Source organism: Pseudorasbora parva, chromosome 25, assembly GCF_024679245.1.
Source record: "Pseudorasbora parva isolate DD20220531a chromosome 25, ASM2467924v1, whole genome shotgun sequence".
In the NCBI taxonomy this organism is placed as follows: Eukaryota; Metazoa; Chordata; class Actinopteri; order Cypriniformes; family Gobionidae; genus Pseudorasbora; species Pseudorasbora parva.
The window spans coordinates 8,609,277-8,624,562 of record NC_090196.1 but is presented as its reverse complement, the minus strand read 5'-3'; the positions used below and the strand labels follow the sequence as shown (position 1 = coordinate 8,624,562).

The window sequence follows — 15,286 nt, the reverse complement described above, 5'->3', positions numbered from 1 at the left end:
GGTTTCCCTCTGCATAATATTTTAAACATCCGTTTTTCCACAAAAAATGCAGACAATCATATAAAAAATAATTATGCTTAAGAAGGCAACACAATGCATTACGATCTGGGGTGTATAAACTTTTTTAATTGGATGAACAGGGTAAATTGTACTCATTTTATATTCTGGGAAACATGTAGTTGTTAGTTTCTGAAAGGCAGAACTAAATCAAATATATATAAATACAAATGTATACATCACCCTGTTCAAAAGTTTCACGCCCTGCTCTTTAATGCATTGTTTAATGGAAGCTTGTTTCTGCCACATGGACATAATGTGCATATAAAACAATGCACTTGTAATTCATGTTGGCTACTTTATGATACTTTTATGATATTTTTGGAGCTGGCCAGTGCTCTCTATTATCGTATCTAAAAGAACAGCATGCATATCCTGCCTAACATCATGTTTTCGATGAAAACAAGAAGGTCATGCAGGTTTGGAACAACGTGAGGGTGAGTGAATAATAACATAATTATCATTTTTGGGTGCTGGGTGTTTAATGCGTTCATTTCTGCCTCTAGTTTTTCCTAAAGTTGTTTAAAAATAAAGATAAAACAAATGAATTAATGAATGAAACAACCACATAATGTTGTTTATTGCCTGTAATACTATACTCTGGATAGTAGTTGGCCCATAATTATTTCCTCTGATAAAAGCAGTCTTGGGAACACAGAGACTGAAACTGAAGACGAAAGAACCTGATTAAGGATAATTGTCTTTCAAGGGAGGCGTATTAAATTATGAGGTGCTTGTTATTATTTGGAAATGGGGGCAAGCTTGTAGAATGCCTTAATTTAGAATATCATCTAATACATATACTTAAAATATATCATTTTGGATGCATACTTGCATAGTAACTGTTAGCTTTTGGATTTTAATGAGGAAGGGATTTGGCGAGGGACAAGCAGCAATAAATAAACTCAGCTAGATTAGAGACCTTAAACACTGCGATTCTTTCAGATATGTGCGCATTTGAGGTTTTTGCCAGGAGGCAGAGGCCCAAATTAAGATCTTTTTGGAAACATGCAGCACCTGAGGCTTAGAGACTATGTTTTTGTAGGATTGCCAAACAAATGCATGTTATATTTTTATAAACACTCTTAAATGTTGTGTAACGTATATTCATACTCTGCGTCCAGAATTATTCAGCATGTTGATTTTCTGGTCATATTTTTTTTTTCCCAGGCGCATTTTACCAATTCCAAACTACTACACACTAATCTTAATAACTACTATTAATTTTGTATTTGATCATTTATAAGTGATATATAATTGTTCATGAAGGCTGGGAATGAAAATGTATTGCATTTAAGTGTGCAGAATGATTAGCCATGTTTTCTTTTGCTGATAAAATGAGCCAAAAAAGAGATTTAACTTAAACTGAAAAGTCCAAAATTATAAAATGACCATTAGAAAAATACAATACTAATGTAATACTAGACAGTGCAGTTAAGGCATGACCATTGGACAGAGAAATGCTGATTGGGTCAGACAAAATCAGGTGGCAAAGATTTATTTAGAATAGGAATCTTTTCTAACAATATAAATCTTCACTATCACTTTTGATCAATTTAAGACATCCTTGTTGAGGGAAATGATTGATATCTTCCAACAAAACAGAAAAATGCCTTTTTGAAGGATCATGTGACACTGAAGAGTAATAATGCAGAAAAATCAGCTTTGATTGAATTATATTTTAAAGTATATTAAAATAAAAACCATTATGTGATTGTAATATTTCACAATATTACTGTTTATTTTTATTTTTGATCAATTAAAGGCAGTCTTTAGGAGCATGAGACTTATTTTAAAAACATTTAAAATAGTAATGTAAAAACTTTTGACTGGATGGATGGATGGAAAGGTGGATAGATAGATCGGTGGATAGGTGGATGGATGGATGAGTGGATGGATGGATGAGTGGATGGATAAGATGGATGGATAAGGTGGATGATGGAACGATGGATAGATGAAATAATGCATAGGTGGATAGATAGATCGGTGGATGGATGTTGGGTGGGTCGGTGTGTGGATAACATGGATGGATATGGTGGATGGATGGAAGGATAAATAGATGAAAATGGATAGGTGGATAGATATATTGGTGGATGGATGGATGGATGGGTGGGTGGGTGGGTGGGTGGATGGATGGATGGGTGCGTGGGTGGGTGGGTGGATGGATGGATGGATGGGTGGGTGGGTGGATGGATGGATGGATGGATGGGTGGGTGCGTGGATGGGTGGATGGATGAATAGATGGATTGGTAGATAGATAGATAGATCGGTGGATGGATGGATGGGTGCGTGGGTGGGTGGGTGGATGGATGGGTGGGTGGGTGGATGGATGGATGGATGGGTGGGTGGGTGGGTGGGTGGATGGATGGATGGGTGGATGGATGAATAGATGGATTGGTAGATAGATAGATAGATCGGTGGATGGATGGATGGATGGATGGATGGATGGATGGATGGATGGATGATGGGTGGGTGGATAACATGGATGGATATGGTGGATGGATGGAAGGATAAATAGATGAAAGAATGGATAGATGGATAGACATTTTTATGGATGAATGGATGGATGGATGATATGGTGGATGTATGGAAGGATAAATAGATGAAAATGGATAGATGGATAGGTGGACAGATATTTTGGTGGATGGATGGATGGATGGATGGATGGATGGATGGATGGATAGATGGATTGCTAGATAGATAGATTGGTGGATGGATTGATTGAAGATGGGTGGGTGGATAACATGGATGGATATGGTAGATGGATGAAGGGACAAATAGATGAAAGAATGGATAGATGGATAGAAATTTGTATGGATGAATGGATGGATGGATGGATGGATGGATGATGGTGGGTCGTGGGTGGATAACATGGATGGATGGATGGTGGGTGGGTGGATAACATGGATGGATATGGTGGATGTATGGAAGGATAAATAGATGAAAATGGATAGATGGATAGGTGGATAGATATTTTGGTGGATGGATGGATTAATGTATGGATGGATTGGCAGATAGATACATCGGTGGATGGATGGATGGATAGAGAGAGAGAGAACACTTACATTTAAATTCACTCTATTTGTTAGTCTGGTAGTGTACAAGTCTAAAGAAAAATAGTGTGGTACATGCCATCACGATTGAACCATGTTCAAAAAATGTGAAAATTGTTTTAACACTGCTCTCTGTGCTTCATGGCAGCCAATCAGAGCCCCTCACAGAGCGAACAAGCCTCATATCTGCGTCTCATCAGCTCCAGCACTTCCACATGAACTCCAAACGACCCGACTGCTCTTCAGAAACAATGAAGACGTTTAACGCACACTAATCATATGCTCCTCAGGTCTAAACAGTCTGTGTTTACCTTATAATTTATTCCACATATCACATAAATAATGCATGTACCACCCCACTTGAACTTGAAGTTTAATGCGATTACAACAGATATTACAATTTTCAGCCGTTGTTTTCATGTAATTACTTGGGTGTGAGGTAAAAGTCGATTTGAGCAGCCACCAATTTATCTCCACATGGGTTTGAGAGATGAGGGGGTGGATTGTCAGGGTTATTTTGGACAGCGGCTTCTCTTCGTAGCATATGTGTGTGTGTGTGTGTGTGTGTGTGTGTGTGTGTGTGTGTGTGTGTGTGAGAGAGAGTTTGTGTGTGTGTGATTTGGTGTGCTGTCTTACTCTTGGCTTTGACATTCTCATTGTTGTCATCCTGTCACCGAGATGAATATGGGCTATCCCAGCACCTGTCTCTCCTCTCATTCCTGCGCCTCCAGACCAGCATTGCAAATGTCACCTTTTTAAATGCAAATGTTGCATTCTCTGTTTCCGACCTGGCACCTACGTCCAGACGCCGTGTACCACTGGGAATGAGATTCTCACAGTAATTCTTTCAAGTGTCCACACCTCTGATTTTATATGTAGAGATAGAGGACATAAACATATCAAGTCCACACAAGAACACACGGCCAAACTCACAGCAGCCGCGTTGAGGGATTATAAGAAAGAGGATTAGATAGAAAAATATGATGTTATGGAAGCTATGAGAGTTAGATAAGGATTTCAGTTTGGGCTTAAATAAATTTGAAATTCTGTATTCATTCACTCAGTTGCTTATCTTTTGAAACCATCTGGACTTTTTGTGTTCTACAGTTTGCTTCTGTAGAACACAAAAGGAAATGTTTTGCAGAATGTCCATGCTGCACGTTTCTGTACAGTGATAGTCAATGGTGACCATCAGTGTTGGGAAAAGTAACTTTTGAAACGAAGCATTACAATATTGTGTTACTCCCTAAAAAAGTAACTAATTGGATTATTTAGTTACTTTTTATGGAAAGTAACTGATCCAGTGCGTTGTTACTTGCATTACTTAAAAAAAGTCAGCGCGCCAGGTGCATGTTGTGTAAAGGGTTGTCCCTAGTCTCTTAATGAGTCATGGGTGTGTTTTGGATACAAAAGGTTTTTTTTTTTTGGTCAATAGTACAGTTGACCAAAAAAGAGCAACGCATCAACAATGCGTATGAACCAAGCGGCAACCTCCCGCGATCTCTCTTGAAGCCAATACGGAAGTAATGTAAACTGCAATTCCTCAACTGGCCACTAGGGACAGGCTCCAGAAGGGAGCAGAATCTCATTGAGCCCCATGTTAAAATTCTCAACTTTAAAGCAGAAAAAAACATGTTTACAGCCTGGTACAAATTGTGGTTTTGGCTTATAAGGCTAATTTTGATCTTCATGACAACTCTGAGGGGGGTGAATTTTTTTTATAACTCATTCGTTTCCGTTATATAAAGCCTTAAGGTTCTGCATAATTAAGGGCGTGGTTACAAGTGGATAGCCATTTATCCGCCGTCTATAGTTATTGCGTCACCTCAGCTCCGCGCACATCCCGCCTTTTTGCCCATTTTCTGTTATCCGGGAGTGACACGTGTTGACTCGCTCACAAGATGGCAACGCCCAGCTCGACACTACTTTAAGCTTCAGAACGGCTTATCAGAATCCTATGGGTGACGTCACGGACACTACGTCCATATTTTTTTACAGTCTATGGTATGAACACAACTGAACAGATGGGTGCGAGTGCATTTGCTATTTAAACAACATGGCGTTGGACGTGAAAATAACTGCGTCATTCTGAAACTAGCACAAACACTTGCGTTGCGCCTGCCGTCGCATTGTGTCGGGTGTGTGAGAGGGCCACCTTTTTTCAAAATGAAACACAAATGTGATGTTTTTCTAAAGTAATTTTTGCTTATTAGTATGGTTGAATTAAATCATCAAAGGAAGCTTGTTTCCGCCACAGAATAAAACAAATGGTAATTGCGACTTTTTTCCTTCAGAATTATAAGATGAACTCTCAATTCTGACTTTTTCTAGCAATTCTGTTCATAATTTGCATTTCTAAATTTATATCATGCAATTTCGAGACAAAATCAGAATTGCGGGATATAAACGTGAGAAAAACGGCAGTTCTTTTTGACTTGCAATTGTGAGAAAAAAGTCAGAAATGCATGTTTATTTCTCGCTAATCTGACTATCATGTTATTCTGACTTTATATCACGCAATTGTTACTTTATAACTTGCAATTGTGAGATTTTATATCACAATTCAGAGAAAAAAGTCGGGATTATGTGATATAAACTTGTGTTACTTGCAACAGGCCTCATTTATAAAACAAGAGCAGAATACATTGTGTAAATCGTTCGTAAAGCCGCTCTGATGTACATTTTCGGATTTTCCCATTTTCAAAAATTTTCCCATTTTCAAAATGTTTTTGAAATTTAAAAGAAATGTACACCTGCTCCCTACAAGGAGTAAAAGGTGCGTAAAGCATTTAAACGGTCTGTGTTCTAATTTAGGCAATCTGATGTCATTGCATTTTGATGCACTATGTTGCGCAGGCCTACCAAAATAATATTTCAAGAGTTGATTTGCCCCGTCTTTTTAGTTTAGTTTTGTTTGCACTGTTGTTGAACGAGCCATCACTGTCATTTTTTACCAGGCCGTCTAATCACAGTAGAGTAGGGGCGGGACAAAACTACACCGACCAATCATCCCTCTTGTACACCAACTTAACAACAATAAAAGAGAAGTTAATACTGATTTTTACTGCATTTCTAAATTAAGTTATATTCTTCAAAATTAGATACTAGCAACACATTACTGCCATGGATATTTTTGTATCTCAGCTGGAAAAACGCTGCTCTTGCAAAGCGCTTTCAAGTGCCAACAGCTGGCCGTTTTCATAAGAACAAAAGGTGTTTAGCTGGCTAAAATATGCTTTGGTGGACACGGTAATTTAATATTTATTGCTAGTCATATGGCCAATCTCTCTCTTTAGCATTTATGCAAAATACTGGATCCAAACCTGAATACGAATTCCAGAAGAGTCCACAGCATTCCTAATCACGTCATTTGCATTTGTAACTCATGGGCGGGTATTATGCTAATTAGGAATGAGCGTGCACATTTCTTATTTACGCATGTTTTGGAATTCATTAATATACACACGTTTAGCCAATGAATCCATGGTATACTAAGTGTTTGTGAATCTGGAGCAGAGTTTTCGTAAAGGTCAATTTTATGCGCAAAATTACTCAGAATTTGCTCATATATTTACGAAAGTCTCAAGAATGATGCCCAACGTGTTTACACCAGTGTTTAGGGAAACACATTACAAGTAACTCAAGTTACGTAATCAGATTACTTTTCCAAGTAACTAGTAAACTAACACGTTACTTTTAACATTTACAACAAAATATCACTTTTTACTTTTTCAAGTAAGTAACACAAGTTACTTTGTTTTCTCATTTATTGATTGACTGCTCTCTTGTTCCAATCTTGAGAGAAATCGTAAGTGCAGAGGCGTTGTGTGTGAACATGAGGGTTGTTGTAGTTTTACAATAAATGTGAGCAGGCGTTTAATCATCTAACTTGCACACAGAAAGTTTCAGTATTCCTCAAAATGAATAAAGTCAGTCAAATGAAAATCTGAATACTATGCAAACCTCCAATAATTAAATATGTTAAATAAAACAAATATTTTTTATGCATTCAATCTCACTTTATTGACCAATGTATTGCTGCTGTCCTTCGATGATTAATTTACACCATAAGCAAAAATTATTATTATTATTATTATTATTATTATTATTATTTTGTTTTTGTTTAAGTAAGCGTTTTTTTTTTTTCTTCCTGTGCCTGTCATCCAGAATGGCAGCACATCTGAAAGGTTTGTTTGAGCACATGTGAATTTGCATTTCCTTCAGCCTGAGGCTTATTATTTTAATTTTGGTGTGAAAGGGTCTTTATATTTGCCCCAAAATATAACTTTTTTGTTGTAAAAAAAAACAAAACAAGCCCATCCAGCCCTAGTGAGACCATTACTTTTCTTAAAAATAACTAAGTAACGCAATTAGTTACTTTTTAAGGGAGTAATGCAATATTGTAACACTTTTATTTCCAATACTTTCCTATACTTGTTTACCACTAACACCGGTGACCATGTCGGTTATGCAAAATAAAATAAAATACAATAACGCATGTAATTTTGATTTGTTTACCACAAAATGTTGTTATATAACTTGAAATATGCAATATATACCACTTACTTTTATATTTTTCTATAGTATTATTTATATAATAAAGGGTCCCCCTCGGTTGAAATCATGTTCTGCACCGCAATACGAAAAGAGCTCTTTACTGTTAGCGTTTAAAAGGGAAGGGGCAAACTTTGTTTAGCTAACCTTGTTAAGGTAGCTGACTATAAACAGTATAGAGCGGTGCAGCTCACTAGGCTTTGTAAAAGAGTTAGCGTTTGATAGGGTGTGTGTAACTGATTGTCTCTATGATTAAACATGAGTGTATCGTGTTCATGTGAGAATGCGAGTGGGATGTGGCGCATTGTTGAGGCCTAAGGGAATATTTAACATTTGTAAAACTCCCGAGATAATAGAGTTTATACTGACTCGTGGCTACACATACACACACCGTAGTCTGCAAAAAGCAGATAAGTGTGTGTGTGTGCGACTGTGTGTATATAAATATACATATGCTTTTCTTTATGAGAGCGGTTCAGTTCGCCCCTAAACTAGAGGGTTAATCTACAGTCCAAGCAAGTTTCAAAGTCAGGCAAGTAAATAGATTCGTATTAGCGTATATAACAAAAAGTGCACAATTATAAACACACACATCGGAGTGTATTGTACGTTTTTCTCTCTGTTTTTGGCTATGTTCAAAATGGAACACTAGTGTATTGCGTTGTATACTGCAGTATTTTCAACAGTTAAATATATCATTCTAAATATACTATCGCTTTCAGAAAAGCAAGTGAAATGGCGTACTGAACATACCCTGTATGTGCGTATGTGTGTTAAGGAAGCGGGCGGCACAGCGAGTGGCTAGTCTGAACATCAGCGCTCTGATGATTGTGCTTCCTGTGAGCTCTGGGCCTGATTAAGGCTCATTATCCACGGTAACTCGCTCTCTCACTCTCCTCTACTGACACAGCATCAAAGAGACACAACCGACCGAACGAGAGAGGGAAACGGGGAATAGATGGATACCGATAAGGAGACCAAGAGGAATGGAAGGAGAAATGCAATTTTACAGAGTGTGAGATAATGTTTGTAAGTCAAAGCACTATTTGAAATTGCAGTTTGATTTTCCGTAACTATGGCTCTTACATCATGTCTACATTCTCGACATGACTGTCGTCATGTTGTGATACTTGATATATCAGAGTGAACATTCCAGAACCATGTGTCCTGCTGTTGAATGTGGAGCAACCACGTGGAGTGCATCAGAAATGAAACAGTGGACCATTGACTGTCGGCAGCTCAATGCGCCGTGCCACATCCGCTGTACCAAATGACGCACTATACACTGTGCATTTGTACTGTAGCTTATTTTGTCATCCATCATCAGTCTCTTCACCTCTGCTGCATAATTCAACTTGCAGCAGTTCAGTGTTTCAGTGTTCAATTGTCTTTTTTTGGTTAAATAAGTGCACTTTTTTATGTTGGAATTTTTAACATGAAAACACCATCTATACAACAAAATCTTATAGAATATACACCGATCAGGAGTAACATTATGACCCCTTTCCAAGGGCTCCCAAAACAGCCCTGACCTGTCGAGGCATGGACTCCACTAGATCCCTGAAGGTGTGCTGTGGTATCTGGCACCAAGATGTTAGCAGCAGATCCTTTAAGTCCTGTAAGTTGCGAGGTGGGACCTCTATAGATCAGAGTTGTTTGTTAAGCACATCCCACAGATGCGTGATTGAATTTAGATCTGGAGAATTTGGAGGCAAAGTCAACACCTCAAACTCATTGTGCTCCTCAAACCATTCCTGAACCATTTTTGCTTTGTGGCAGGACACATTATCCTGCTGAAAGAGGCCACAGCCACCAGGGAATAATGTTTCCATGTACATTGTCTGCAACAATGCTGAGGTAGGTGTTATGTGTCAAAGTAACATCCACATGGATGACAGGACCCAAGGTTTCCCAGCAGAACATTGCCCAAAGCATCATCTTGACTGGTCTGCGGCTATGCAGTCACATGCACAACAAACTGCGATGCACTGTGTATTCTGACACCTTTCAATCAGAACCAGCATTAACTTCTTTAGCAATTTGAGCTACAGCAGCGCATCTGTTTGATCTGACCACACGGGCCAGCCTTCGCTCCCCACCTGCATCAATGAGCCTCGGCCCCCCCATGACCCTGTCACCGGTTCCTTCCTTGGAGCACTTTTGACAGATACTGACCACTGCAGACCAGGAACACCCCACAAGAGCTGCAGTTTTGGAGATGCTCTGACCCAGTCGTCTAGCCATCACAATTTGGCCCTTGTCAAACTCACTCAAATCCTGACGCTTGCCCATTTGTCCTGCTTCCTACACATCAACTTTGAGGACAAAATGTTCACTTGCTGCCTAATATATCCCACCCACTAACAGGTGCTGTGATGAAGAGATATTCGGTGTTATTCACTTCACCTAGTCATAATGTTATGCCTGATCGGTGTACGCACTTAATATCATTGATTGTAATGCATTCTCATTTTCTAGATGCACACAGATTAATATGCTTTCAGACAGTTAATATTTAAATGTAATAGTTAATAGTTAAATTTAATAGTTAATTTAATTAAATTGAACAATATTTTAACACATTTACCGAATTTGGGGCCAGGTTTACCAACAGCTTCGGCCTGCATAAACCCTCTTTTGGCATAAAAAAAAAACTGCTGTCAGGATTTACTAACAACACACATTGAGAAATTAGCACTGAAATGGCATGGACAGTTATTTTTGCGTCTGACCTTATTACATTTGCATTTGTAGGACAGTATTTAAAGGAATCACGCATGGTGATTTACTAAGGTTTGTGCTCGTCAGTTTACTGCAGCATTATTTACCGCCCAAAAAATCTTGTATTAAAACAGACTCTAATATGCGTTGCTCTTGGTAAATTGTGTTGGTCATGTGGAAATGATCCGGCTGTGTCTGTGTGCTTTTAATATGTCCGTCAGTAGTCGATGACACACAGAACTTTCCACTCCCATCCGTGCTGTTTTGGAATTGAGCCATCACGCTAATGAGCCTTGTTTAGTAAATCTGTCCCATGATATTATAACTTTTTCATTATTCATTTATATGCGTCAGAATTCATGAAACTAATCAGATTTATTTTATTCTGTTGGCTGCCCTAGTTTTCTAACAGTTTTAAAGGTAAAGGTTATAGCTAACATTCGCTAGATGTAGAAAAATCAACAATGTCAAAAATATTTCTTAATATTTACTTAAAGATGCACTATGTAGTATTTTTGCAGTAAAATATTCAAAAAACATAGGCCAGTGTTATATATTTTGTTCAGTTAAGTTCTTACAATATCCCAAATGTGTCCAACTATTTGTGAATTGTGAGAAAATTGCTATTTTAACTAAGGACCGGGACGTGTCAGCATAGCGTTTGAGCGAGTCGCCTGTCAATCGCGTCATATCTGCATTACCCTCGGTTTTATTCTGCAGAAGCGCTTTACTCTTAGCGGTGTGAACATGTCACAGCAGCGCCGAGCGAACACACAGAGTAACGTCATAACATCATTTTAAACACACTTAAATGTATTTAATATTATAAACAGAGCTGCTTTACCTTATACTCATGACCGGAAAAGCGGAAATGTGCAGGCACCCGGCAACTGTGTCCCGTCATAATAAAAGTCCCAGTGCTCGTGAGCGGTGTGTTTGTATAACAATGGCTCCAGCGGCCGTGCTCAGCTCCACAACACTCGGTCCTGCTCTGCTTCACACTACAGTAACGTTAATAACCGCATCCATGAACATGATTTCTGCCCGAGTCCTATTTCCCACCGGCGGAGGTGAAGACATGTCCCAAGATACTGCCCTCAAAATTGGCGTCATCAAACTACCCCTTTGTTTTGAATAGGCGCCCTCTAGTGGCCTAGTGCACCTTTAATAATATTTTTGACCGAAATTATTTTTTTTCTTTTTTCTTATAATTTTTGGAAAACATTTCTCAATATATATCTTTGGTACTTCACAAGGCAATCATCCTATTTTGGGGTGTAGCTCACATTATTGATCTGCTGACACATTTTCTTGATGATGAGTTTGAATACAGTTTATAGCTACAAACAGTGGCTTTCCACAATTGCCACAGCAAAATGGCTGCCCACTGCTCCAGGTGTGTGTGTGTGTGTGTGTGTGTGTGTGTGTGTGTGTGTGTGTCCCAGTTTGCACTGTGTCAAATTCCGAGTATGGGCTACCGTACTTTCCTTTCACATGTCGCTTTCAGTAAGAGTTCCAGCAATTTAATAGCTTTCAGTGCAAATGCACCTTTATAGACACCTGGTTACAATTGAAGAAGGAAAAAAGATTGAATCAAAATGTGTTGCAGCGCTTTTTATGTGGTTTGCAACACAAAACTTTCAGCCCACTGAACTCTATTATGATGTAGAACTATAGACCTCTCAGCTACTGATGTGCTGAATGCTTGATTCGCTCCTCGCGCAGTCATACACTCTGTTCCCAAATGAATTATTCCCGCAGAAAAAGCTGAGACAGATTCTCCCGTTGGGTTTGCAGATCTGTGCTGTGCGCTCGTGAATCAAATAGCTATAGATTCCAGTGTTGCTTTTTTCATATGCCCTAGTAGAGCCTATCACGCTCTGAACGGGGTATTAGACGGCCTTTGCGAGGCATAAATCATCCCACAATCTACACCTTCTCCCCTTGGCTTCAGCTGGTATTGATTTGAAGCGTCCAGTGACAAGCGCTCAATATCCACTCTGATCTCAGAACAGAGGTACCAATTCAGGCGGCTCCTCACAAAGGCTGTTGGTTTATTTTATTGTTCTGGCCTGGATGCCCTCAATGAAATACTGGAAGACATCCGCTTTCATTTGTGTTACTCTAGGCTGAGAGGTTACGGCACTTACATACTACAAAAAACGCTCATGAAGTGTTTGACGGATAGGAATATGTAACATTTGTTTATAGGGTTTGGGAAAAGCCAGAATGATGGAATGCATGAATTGGAGCTCAGAAAGCACAAGTGGACCTGTCACTATTCCCATTGCTTACGTAAATGTTGCAGGACGGAGCCCCGTTCACTTTTGGAAATCTTTGTTGAAATCATTAGATTTGTAGTGGGGTTGCTGGGTCCTGACACGAACCCAGTTGGGAATCATTGGCGTAAACCAGGGGAAGCCAACCCTGTGTCTGGAAGACAACTTTTCTGCAGACTCCAGTTCCAGTCCTACTCTATTAGACCTACCAACACCTTGATTAGCTAGTTGAGGTGTGTTTGATTAGGCTGGTGTAAACTCTAGGCAGTGCTAGGGAGAGATATTTTTAAAAAGTAATGCATTACTATGTTACTCCCTAACAAAGTAACGTAACTTTAAAAAAAAAACTACTTTTTATGGAAAGTAATGCGTTGTTACTTTTGAAGGGGTGTGATGATACACTCGTGTCACAATTCGATACAAATCACATTATCACGATATGATGTTTTACAATATTATTATTTTATTATTATTAAAATATTATTATTGTGTTATTATCAAGAGGCAACTTCCCGCAGTCTCTCTTGAAGCCAATACGGAATTAATGTAAACTGTAATTTCTCAATATGCCACTAGAGGCAGGCTCCGGAAGGGAGCAGAATCTTATTGAGCTTATGTTAAAATGCCCAATTTTACAGAAGAAGAAACATGTTTACAGTCTGGTACAAATTGTGGTTTTGTTCTATACGGCTAATTTTGTGAGGGGGGTGGATTTTTTTTTTATAACTCATCCGTTTACGTTATATAAAGCCTTAAAGTTCTGCATAATTATGGGTGTGGTTACGTTGAGTGACAGATGGATAGCCATTTATCCGCCATCTATAGTCATTGCGTCACCTGAGCTCCGCCCACATCCCGCCTTTTTGCCCATTTTCTGTTATCCGGTAGTGATGCGCGATGACACTAGCAAGCAAGATGGCAACGGCCAGCTCGTCTCTACTTTACGCTTCAGAACTGCACTTCAGAATCCTATGTACCGAAGTCACATGTACATGAACCTAGAAATCTAGACGCACCCTAGCGGCAGCAAATTTTTTCTGCACGTGAGTGTCATCTAGCAACTCTCAATACCCTTCTGAGCTGTAATCGCCTAACTCTTGCCGGGCCAATCACATCGTGTATAGAGTCGGTGGGCGGGGCCATAATAACGACGGCCGAGTTGCGTTTGCGTGCTTCTAGTAAACACAGAAACTGGCGAGCGGCGGTCTTTCGAACAGATTTGACCGCGACTCTGGAAGACTTGGAGTTAAGCTTTTCTCTGAGAAAAGAAGAAAGAACGGCACTGAAGTCATTCTTAAAAAAGGAAGATGTGTTCTGAGTTTTGCCGACCGGATACGGTGAATGTTTAATCTGTCAACGAGCTCCGCTTCACCTTCATTGCTCTGGTTGGTGTAGCGCTATCCTATCGCGTACAAAGGAATTTTGAAAGACAGCCGTTTATCCCGCCCCTCGGATTGAGCTGTCAATGGTGAGTTTCCAGATCAAACATCTTGATGTGGGTCTGGCTTGTCAGGCTTACATGTACACAAACTATCCCGGTGCTTACTATGTCCTGCCTCTTCTGCAATCAATGCACTATACATAGAAGAATATACCACCTAAAATGCTTTGAATAATGATACTACTAAAAATATATTATGTGATCTGGTAATTTAAACGGTGTTTGCGCTTTCACTTTGAGTGCTGTTCTGGCAGCGCGTGTGCTTCAGATCAGTCAATCAATCAACTTTATTTATATAGCGCTTTTACACAGTGTTTCACAGTGTTAAACAGGACAATATTGCAACAAAATTTAATTCGGCTGTACAGTCGTTCTGGAGAAAAGTGATGTTATCAGCTTATTTTAGTTTATCATATAGCAACAATGTTGGCAGATCTGTATTTTACTTTATAGAATTAAATAAGACTTAATTCATTTTATTTGTATATTTAGTTTAATTTTAATGTCAGTTTTAGATGACCAGTGATGAAGTCACTGTTCTAATCGCAAGAAAGTGTGTCAAAATGACTATTCTCAAACTATTCTGTTTATCTCAGAAAAAAAAAAAAATTCTACATTTTATCACTCATGTTGTTTTTGCATGTCATGCAAGCATTTGAACATTAGTGTTTACTACAATATACTTGTCATTGTGAATCTGTTCATCATATAAAGCCATTGTGTCTCTTCAGAAGACTTGGATTTGGATTAGACCGCTCGATTAGTTCAGTTTATTATGCCTTTATGACATTTTTTTTTTGGATCATTTAAGTTTTAGAGGAATGGACTTTAAATGGTGGGACAGAAGTCTCTCAGATTCCAATGTTTTTTCTTAATTTGTGTTTGGAACTTAAGCGAAACAACATGAGGGTTAGTATATGATGACAGATTTTTTTTTTTTTTTTTGTGAATTATACCTTATTGATACAATAAGCATTGGATAAAAGAGCTCTATATCGTGAATCATATCGTTTACATCAACGATACATAGTCACATTTTTATATTGAGATATCTCGATTACTGATGTATCGTTAAACCCCTGTACTTTTGTGTTACTTTTAAAAAAGTATAACAAAATATTTTGGCAAATGTAAAGGCCATCACACTAAACCTAAGCCTCAGGCTGAAAATAATGCAAATT

The 15,286-nt window shown here is 38.7% G+C and overlaps 1 protein-coding gene across 6 annotated transcripts in view; it reads left to right on the top strand.

Moving 5' to 3' along the window:
* Positions 1–15,286, top strand: part of brsk2a (BR serine/threonine kinase 2a) — a 348,751-nt gene that overhangs the window by 185,310 nt on the left and 148,155 nt on the right. The window lies entirely within an intron of this gene.